Source organism: Camelus ferus, chromosome 6, assembly GCF_009834535.1.
Source record: "Camelus ferus isolate YT-003-E chromosome 6, BCGSAC_Cfer_1.0, whole genome shotgun sequence".
NCBI lineage: Eukaryota > Metazoa > Chordata > Mammalia > Artiodactyla > Camelidae > Camelus > Camelus ferus.
In genome coordinates this window covers 81,751,422-81,759,986 of record NC_045701.1, presented here as the reverse complement: position 1 = coordinate 81,759,986, position 8,565 = coordinate 81,751,422, and positions in this window count along the sequence as shown.

The window sequence follows — 8,565 nt, the reverse complement described above, 5'->3', positions numbered from 1 at the left end:
GTGTGGACTGGGAAATGCACTTACAATTACTTACAACTGCCAAGACATGGAAGCAACCTAAGTGTCCATCAACAAATGAATGGATTAAGAAGATTTGGTATAAATCTATATCTATCTACACATACACACACACACACAGACACACACTGGAATACTATTCAGCCATAAAAAGGATGGCATTTTGCCATTTGTAGCAACAAGGATGGACTTGGAGGGCATTACAGTAAATAAAGTAAGTCAGACAGAGAAAGATTAAATACTGTATGATATTGCTTATATGCGGAATCTAAAAAATATGCTAGTGACTATAATACAAAAGAAGCAGACTCACAGATACAGGAAACAAACTAGTGGTTACCAGTGGGGAGAGGGAAGGAGGACGGGCAACATAGGGGTAGGGGACTAACAGCTGTAAACTACTATTTGTAAAATAAGCTACAAGGATGTACTGTACAACACGGGGAATGTAGCCAACATTTTATAATAACTCTAAACGGAGAATAACCTTTAAAGATTGTGAATCACTATATTGTACACCTTTAATTTACACATTATACATCAACTATACTTCAATTAAAAAAAGGAGGGGAAAGAAAGAGTTCCTCAAACTCATCTTCCTTCTCCGTGAAGGTGCTGTGCTTTTTGAGGAGGCACTTCTCTAGTTGTTGTCTGCGTCAGATCATTGTCCAGTGTCCTGCCATGATCATTTTGATAACTTTGTCCAGTTTTATACATGCTTTCTGTAGGAGGTAATCCCCAAATTCCTCATGCCACCACTTTCAAAAGAAGAGTCTCTTCTATCTCTTTTTCAGTCCTGAGATTTAGTCTTAAATATCCAGGCCCTTCCTGGGCATTTTGGTTTCTTCTAGACCTTCTCTTCCCCACTAGTGGACTAGGGACACCCCCACCCCCGACTCCAGTATGACCTCATCTTAACTTAATTACACCTGCAATGATGCTATTTCCAAATAAGGCCTCATTCTGAGGTCTTGGGAGTTAGGACTCAAACATATCTTTCTGCGAGGGGGACACATTTTGATCTATAACAACATAATTCCCTGGGGAAGACTGTAGCTTGGTGGTACAGTGCACGTGCACATAACATGAGCAAGGTCCTGGGTTCAAGCCCCAGTATCTCCATTCACATAAATAAATAAACTTAATTACCTCCCCCCAAAAAATTTTAAAAAATTTAAAAAGCCCATAATTCCCTTAAAGACTCATTATTAGTGTTTTTTAAAATCTCATTATAAAGTAATTATCTCTAAGAGTTTATGTGTCTTTTTCTCCCCATAGATTGTGAGCAGTAAGTTCTTTTTCATCTCTGGGTCCCTAGCAGCACTTCTGGTACACAGCATGGCTGAGGCCTCCCCAGTCACGTCTGTGTCACACCCACCAAGCTCGGTCACATCCCCACAGCTGCCTGTCCCAACGTCATGGCTTCTGTCAGCGGCACCACCGAAGTGTGAATGTGAGAGCTCCTTTGTCCCTCATTCAAGCCACCGCCTACACTCTGTCGTCCCCCCTTTGACTTCTCCCTAGCCTGTCTTCTCTCTCCTTTGCCATCCTATCAGTCTCTTACAGCAAGCATTCAAATGGAATAGAGAGGAGAAAGAAAAATGTGGCTGAGGCTCAATTTTGAAAAAATAGAACTCATAATTATGAACAGAATCTGTGAGGATATTTAGGGTGTAATGGCATCCCACATAAATTCTAAAACTGGACCATGAATGAATGAGACATTGATCGTTTGGAGGTGGCTTCTTAGAAAAGTTTCTGTGACCAGCTTAAATGATAGTGTGATACTAAATCTTTCACATCCCAATTGATTTTTCACGGCACCACCAGGGAGGTCGTCCTAGCAAATGTTTGATGGCTTCCCTGGACTCTTGAAGTTCAGCTGTTTCTCTTTCTGTGTATCCCCCAGCCCCCTTGTAGAAGCTGTCATCCTGGGGTGTTAACTGGTCTGTCCTCACTACATCCTCTCTGGACCAGGCTTTTGCTTGAGATACGACTCTTAAGCATCACAAGTCCAGCATCGTTGGCAAGATTCGAGGTTCTATTTTTGCATCTGGATAGCAACATCTCACAATGAGACATGAGCAAGAGACCAAGGACAAAGCTATCGACCAGATATGCTGGGAAGAGGCTGCATGGGGAGGGGTGACTAGGGGGGCCGGGTTTTATAAAGGCTGAGCTTATTTGTAAAATGGCAGCATTGCTTCCTGCAGCCTGGGACTGGTGGCCACTGGGATAACAAGCATTCATGTAATGAAGACCCCTCTGACCCCGTCCACAGGCTTTGTGGTCCAAGCTGCCAGCAGTACGGATCTGCCCGGAGCCTCACCTTAATCAGAGCAGGAGTTCAGAGCGTGGCTTTCCCCGGACCACCTCAGTTCACAGCTCAGCTCCTCGACCTCCACCCAGCTGGGTGGCCTTGGGCAAGTCATTTGACCTCTTTGACCCTCAGTTTCCTTCTCTGTAAAATTAGGTTTTAAATGAGATCATGCATAGGAAGCCTTCAGTGTGGAGCTTAGCACATAACACTTACTATACATATTCCGGGAGCCCAGTTGTCTCATTTACTCTCAATTCTTTTGCAAGAGGGGTGTGGTGGAAGAAGATATTTGTGGCTGTTTCACAAGTTAGGGGAAACCCTAAAACTGAGAGCAGCACACAGTGAGTGCTAAGAGCGGGGCCAGGTCCAGCCCTGCAGGGCTGGGTCCTGTCAACTCCACCATCATGGCCCCTTTAAAGGAACTGCAGAGAGGAGGGCATGCATGGAAGCTTTGGGTTTTCACTGCCCCCGTCTCAATCCAGGCAAGCAGAAGCCCAGCAGAATCACCCTAGAGACCAGGACTCTCTGTCAGAAAGGGGGCTGGTGCCTGTTCCCTGGTGGCAGGTTTGCCAAGTTGCAGACATGTGTGGGCACCAGGCTGCAGCATGTGAGAAAGTAATTTTGATGGGAACTTGACCTGTATGCCTGCAGTTAGGGGCTCACGTGGGAGGGTGACAGGGGCAGCTTGCTGTGGCAACTGGAAAGAGTGGCAGCCTGATTTTTGCTTATCATGGGACAAGTGGGTGCCGCAGAAGGTAGATGGCTCCAGCCTTCAGTGAATCCCAACCAAGGGGCCATCTTTCCGTGTGAGGGAACCCCAGCAGCGAGAGAGTCTGTGCTGCAGGCCCCCAGGGGCAAGAGCTGGGGATCACGAGAGGTCAGCTGGAGAATCTGAAGCCAAGGTCAGGGCGCAGGGCAGGGTGGAGGTCCCCACAGAGACCCTCGACAAAACCCCAAATTGGCTTCATGAAAGAGCTGGCCTTTTGACCAGCGAGCGTCAACTAAAAGAGCGTGGCAAATAGCCCTGGTTGAGACTTGGTTCTTAAAATAAGAGAATCTCTCTCCCTGAGGTAGCATGTGTAAGCATGAGAGGGTGTTTTTGTGTGTGTGTGTCATAATGGTTGGGAGGAGGAGTTGCCCTGACATTTAGTGGGCAGGGATGCTGGACATCTTGTGATGCATGAAACAGTCCAATGCAATGAAGAATGGCCCTTCAAAAATGCAGCAGATGCTGGAACCACAAAAGACCCCAAACAGCCATAGCAACCTTGAGAAAGAACAAAGCTGGAACTCTCATGCTTCCTGGTTTCAAACTACATTACAAAGCTATAGTATTCAAAACAGTATGGTACTGGCATAAATACAGACACATGTAGCAATGGAACAGAACAGAGAACCCAGGAAAAAACCCATGCATGTATGATCAATTAATTTACAATAAAGGAGCCAAGAATATACAATGGAGAAAGGGCAGTTTCTTCAATAAATGGTGTTGGGAAAACTGGATCACTATATGCAAAAGAATGAAACTCAACCAGTGTCTTACACAATACACAAAATTTAACTCAAAATGGATTAATGACTTGAATGTAAGACCTGAGACCGAGAACTCCTAGAAGAAATCATAGGCAATAAGCTCCTTGGCACTGGTCTTGGTGGTGACTTTTTGGATTTGACACCAAAAGCAAAGGCAATGAAAGAAAAATAAACAAGTGAAAGGATTACATCAACCTAAAAATCTTCTGCACAGCAGAGGAAACCATCAACAAAATGAAAAGGCAACTTATGGAGTGGGAGAAAATTTCTGCCAACCATTTATCTGGTGAAAGGCTAATATCCAGAATATATAAAAAATATATATAACTTAATAGCAAAACAAAAACAAAAACAAAAACAAAAACCCAAACAATCCAATTTAAAGTGGGCAGAGGATCTGAATAGACATTCTTCCAAAAAAGCATACAAATGGCCAACGGGCACATGAAAAGATGCTCAATATCACTAATCATCAGGAAAATGTAAATCAAAACCACAATGAACTATCACCTCACACCTGTCAGAATGGCTATTATGAAAAAAGACAAGAAGTAACAAGTATTGGTGAGGTTGTGGAGAAAAGGAAACCTTTGTGCACTGTTGATGGGAATGTGATTTGGTGCAGCCACTGTGGGAAATAGTATCGTGCTCTCTCAAAAAAATTAAAACTAGAACTACCATATGATCCAGCAATTCTACTTCTGGGTATTTATCCAAAGAAAATGAAAACTCTAACTCGAAAAGAGATCTGCATCCCCCTGTTCACCGAAACATTATTTACAATAGCCAAGATTTGGAAGCAACCGAGGTATCCATTGAAGGATGAACACCCCCTCAGATGATAAAGAAAATGTGGCATCTATATACAATGGAATATTATGCAACCATAAAAAAGAATGAAATCTTGCTATTTGCAACAATATGGATGGAAAGAAACAAGTCAGACAGGGAAAGACAAATACCATATTATGTCACTTATGTATGGAACCTTAAAACAACACCCCCTCTGCCCCCAATTCATAGATACGGAGAACAGATTTGTTGCCCGAGGGAGGGGTGAGAGGGGATATGAAATGGCTGGAGGGGGTTAAAAAGTACAAACCTCCAGCTATAAAATAAGTAAGTCCTGGGAATATAATGTACAGTATGGTGATTATTGTTAATAATATTATATCATATACTTGAAAGTTTCTAAGAGAGAAGATCTTAAAAGTTCTCATCATAAGAAAAAACTGACTGTGTGTGGTGAAGGATATTAACTAGACTTCTTGTGGTGATCATTTTCCAGTATATACACATATAGAATCATTATGTTGTACTGAAACTAATATGTTGTATGTCAATTCTATCTCAATTTAAAAAATAATAAAACGCAACACACTCCATTCAGAAACACAGGTTCAGTACAAGACTTTTTGTAGCATCTCTCTCCTCCCCATGCCCTGACCCTGGGGGGCTCAGAGGCGGCAGAGTTGGTAGGGGAGGGGGACCTGAGAGGAAAGTTTCCACCCCCTTCCCATTGTACGGTATTGAGCCATGAATTGGCTCTGAGTTGGGGGGATGGAGGATGCTTTGGACTGGACTGGACTTTTTAATCAGGGCGAATCTTTCTAAAATGTGACTATTATCCCCAGCACCTCAATGAAAACATGCATCAAATTATTTTTAACAACCTTGAAATCACTGTAAGGTAATTGGAAAAAAATCTGCCTCCCTTTATTCGAATTTTTGTAGCACTTCACACTGTGAAATCCTAAGTACATTGTTCTCTACTTCGAAACTCTGGGCCTCACTTTTCCTGTCTGTGAAGTGGGCTTATAATCCTTGCATTCTCAGGTGCAGTGAGGATGGAATGGAACGAGACAGGTGGAAAGCCTGCTCTGGGGGCTGGGCTACTGGGTGCTTCACCCCTGTGGATGTTCTAGTGGTCCCACAGCGCTACTGGGACCACTGGGAAGCAATTGCTATGCCTTCTGGATCATCCACCACATTGCAAAATCAGGACTCTGACAAGCTTGCAGGCATTTCTTAGTGCTTGTAGATTTCTGGATTGACTCCTCAGAGGGAAGGATAATAATGATGGGGATGATGATGATGATGATTTATCACCTCTCTCGTTGTTTCTTCCATAATTTCCTACTTTTCAGCCAAATTGGACCAGTTCTTGTTTCTCACACATGCCCTGGGATTCCCACCTCCCTGCCTTTACTCAGACTTCTAACTCTGCCACTGACCATTAAACTCCTATTCAACCTTCAAGACCCACTCCAATGCCACCTGTCAATAAAGTTTTTTCTGATCCCCCCAAAGGTTGTGCCCCTGCCTCCTCCTTTGGGCCTTTTCATTGATTGACTTAATTAGGGAGGTGATGCTTGTCTCATCCACTTTCTGAGCCTGGAAGGCCCTAAAGCAGAGACCGTATCGGTTTTGTGTCTGTGTCCTGGGACCTGAGCCTCACTCAGCAGCCTATGTATGGGGGAAATGCAGGGAACTTCCCAGAAGATGGAACTGAGATCATGGGGGCATGTTTGAGTCCTGGGACAGGAGCCCAGCAGCCCGACATCTGAGCTGACGTCTGCCTCCATCACAGTTGGCCAGGCTCTACCTGAACCTGTCTGCTTCCTGCCAGCAGAGCCGCCCACCAGTGAATGCCCATTCATTCCCATTGGCTTCCCCCAACGCCAGGCAGAAATCAGTTGTGTGCCTGGGGAAGCCCTCAGGGAGGTAAGATTAGATACAATTTGTTAACAAGAGTGTTCGCCAAATGTCAAAACTTGGCTTTCTCTGTCTCAACAAAGCCTTGCTGGCAGAGCAAAGTCCTTGGGGAAACGCCGCTAGCACACCCCTGTGGTATTCGAGCAGCTGAGAGCCAGCTGCCAGGAGGATTGCCAGCAGCGGACTGACTAATTTATGGAATCCAATTTGCAATATTAACAGTAAACCTCATTACCCAGGTGTGTCGGCCCTCCAAGCTAGGCAGAGAGCGGTGGAATTAAGAGCTGGTTTCAAAGACAGCTGAGGGCTGGGAGCCAGCTTGTGGGGTGGAGGAGAATGCCCTGACAATCAGAGAGCTTGGCTTCCGGGCCCTCCAGCCTCCGCTCCTTCCAGCCCCACGTGATCTCGGGGCTCCATGGCTGGGATACACCCACTGGGTTTCAGGTTGTGGTCATGCAGCATTTACTGAGCATCTACTGTGTGCACGGCACACTGGCTCAGGAATTAGAGGACCTGGCTCAGCTGTTTATAGGATGACAACCAATTTTAGTTGTCTGGGCCTCATTTTCTCAACTGTAAAGTGGGGACAACGATGGTGACAGTGATGACAACAGCTTCCATTTGATGAGCACCTTCAATATGCCAAGCCCTGCTAAGAGCTCTCCAGCCATAACCTGATCTGTGTAACAATCCCATAATGTAGAATCTACCAACAGCACCATTTCATGGATGGAAAAGAAAAGGCTTAGAGGGTGGCTGGGTTGGAAAGTGACCCCTCCCCCAAATTTACATCTCTCCAGGAACCTCAGAATGTGACCTTGTTTGGTTATTTGACATAGGGTCATTGCAGATGTAATTCGTTAAGTTGGGTGGATTAATACTGGAGTAAATATTGGAGTAGTGTGGGCCCTTATTCCAGTATGACTGGTGTCCTTACGAAAAGACTTCTAGCCTCCAGAACTGTGAGACAATAAATTTCTCTTGTTTTAAACCACCCAGTTTGTGGTGATCGGTCATAGCAGCTTTGGGAAACTTACACAAAGAGGTTAAGTAAGTTGCCCAAGACTGCACAGCTGGGAAGCAGAACTCCTGGGACTCCAAAGCAGATTCTGATTCCAGAGCCCCAGTGATGAGCAATTACTCTCTATTAAACAAGTCAGTTGTATAAATCAGTGCCTGGAACATAGCAAGAGCTGAAAAAGTGCCAGTTGCTACTGTTGTTGCTGTATTATTGATTACACATGGTCACAGGTTCTCCCCTCCTCTGCACACTTCATGGGGTTGATGTGAGGATCAGGAAGGTAATGAGTGCCTTATCATCTTACAAGACCCAGACAACTGTAAGTTATATTATCATTAGTATTATCAGAGGCGATGAGGTAAAGGAAAGTATAGTTAATACTTTTCGCAACCCATGAAAGTGTGTTTAGTCAAAACAACACCAGTTCATTCTAATGAGAGGGTGGTGGGAAGTCTGGACTTGAATTTGGGTCTCCTGATACTTAGAAAAAGATGGCAAAGGATGGTCAGAATTTGAGCAGGTGGAGAGGCACCTACCTCCACAGCCCTCCTTGCGGATCCAGGTCAGGCCCCCATCAGCACTGTCTGGTGGGGCTTTCAGGCTCCTGAGGGCCAGCGGCTGGGGGCTTGCAAGGATCCCCTTGAAGGTCCAGCTGACCCTGCACTTGTGTTCAGGAGCTGGGGTGCACTCTGTCTATGCCCACTTCTCCCACCCACCCACAAGGGCACCCATCTGCCTTCTTCCTGCTCCATTCTCCCAGGGCCACTTCTGGAAACATTTCTGGAGATTAACTGCAAGTGGAGCTGAGCTGTAGTCACTGTCCTGCTCTGAGTCTCCCCTGTAATGGGCTTTGTGCTATTCCCAAATCAAGCAAGCAACCATCTACCCATCCATCCATCCATCCATCCATCCATATACCCATCCATCTATCCATCCATCCACCCATCCACCCATC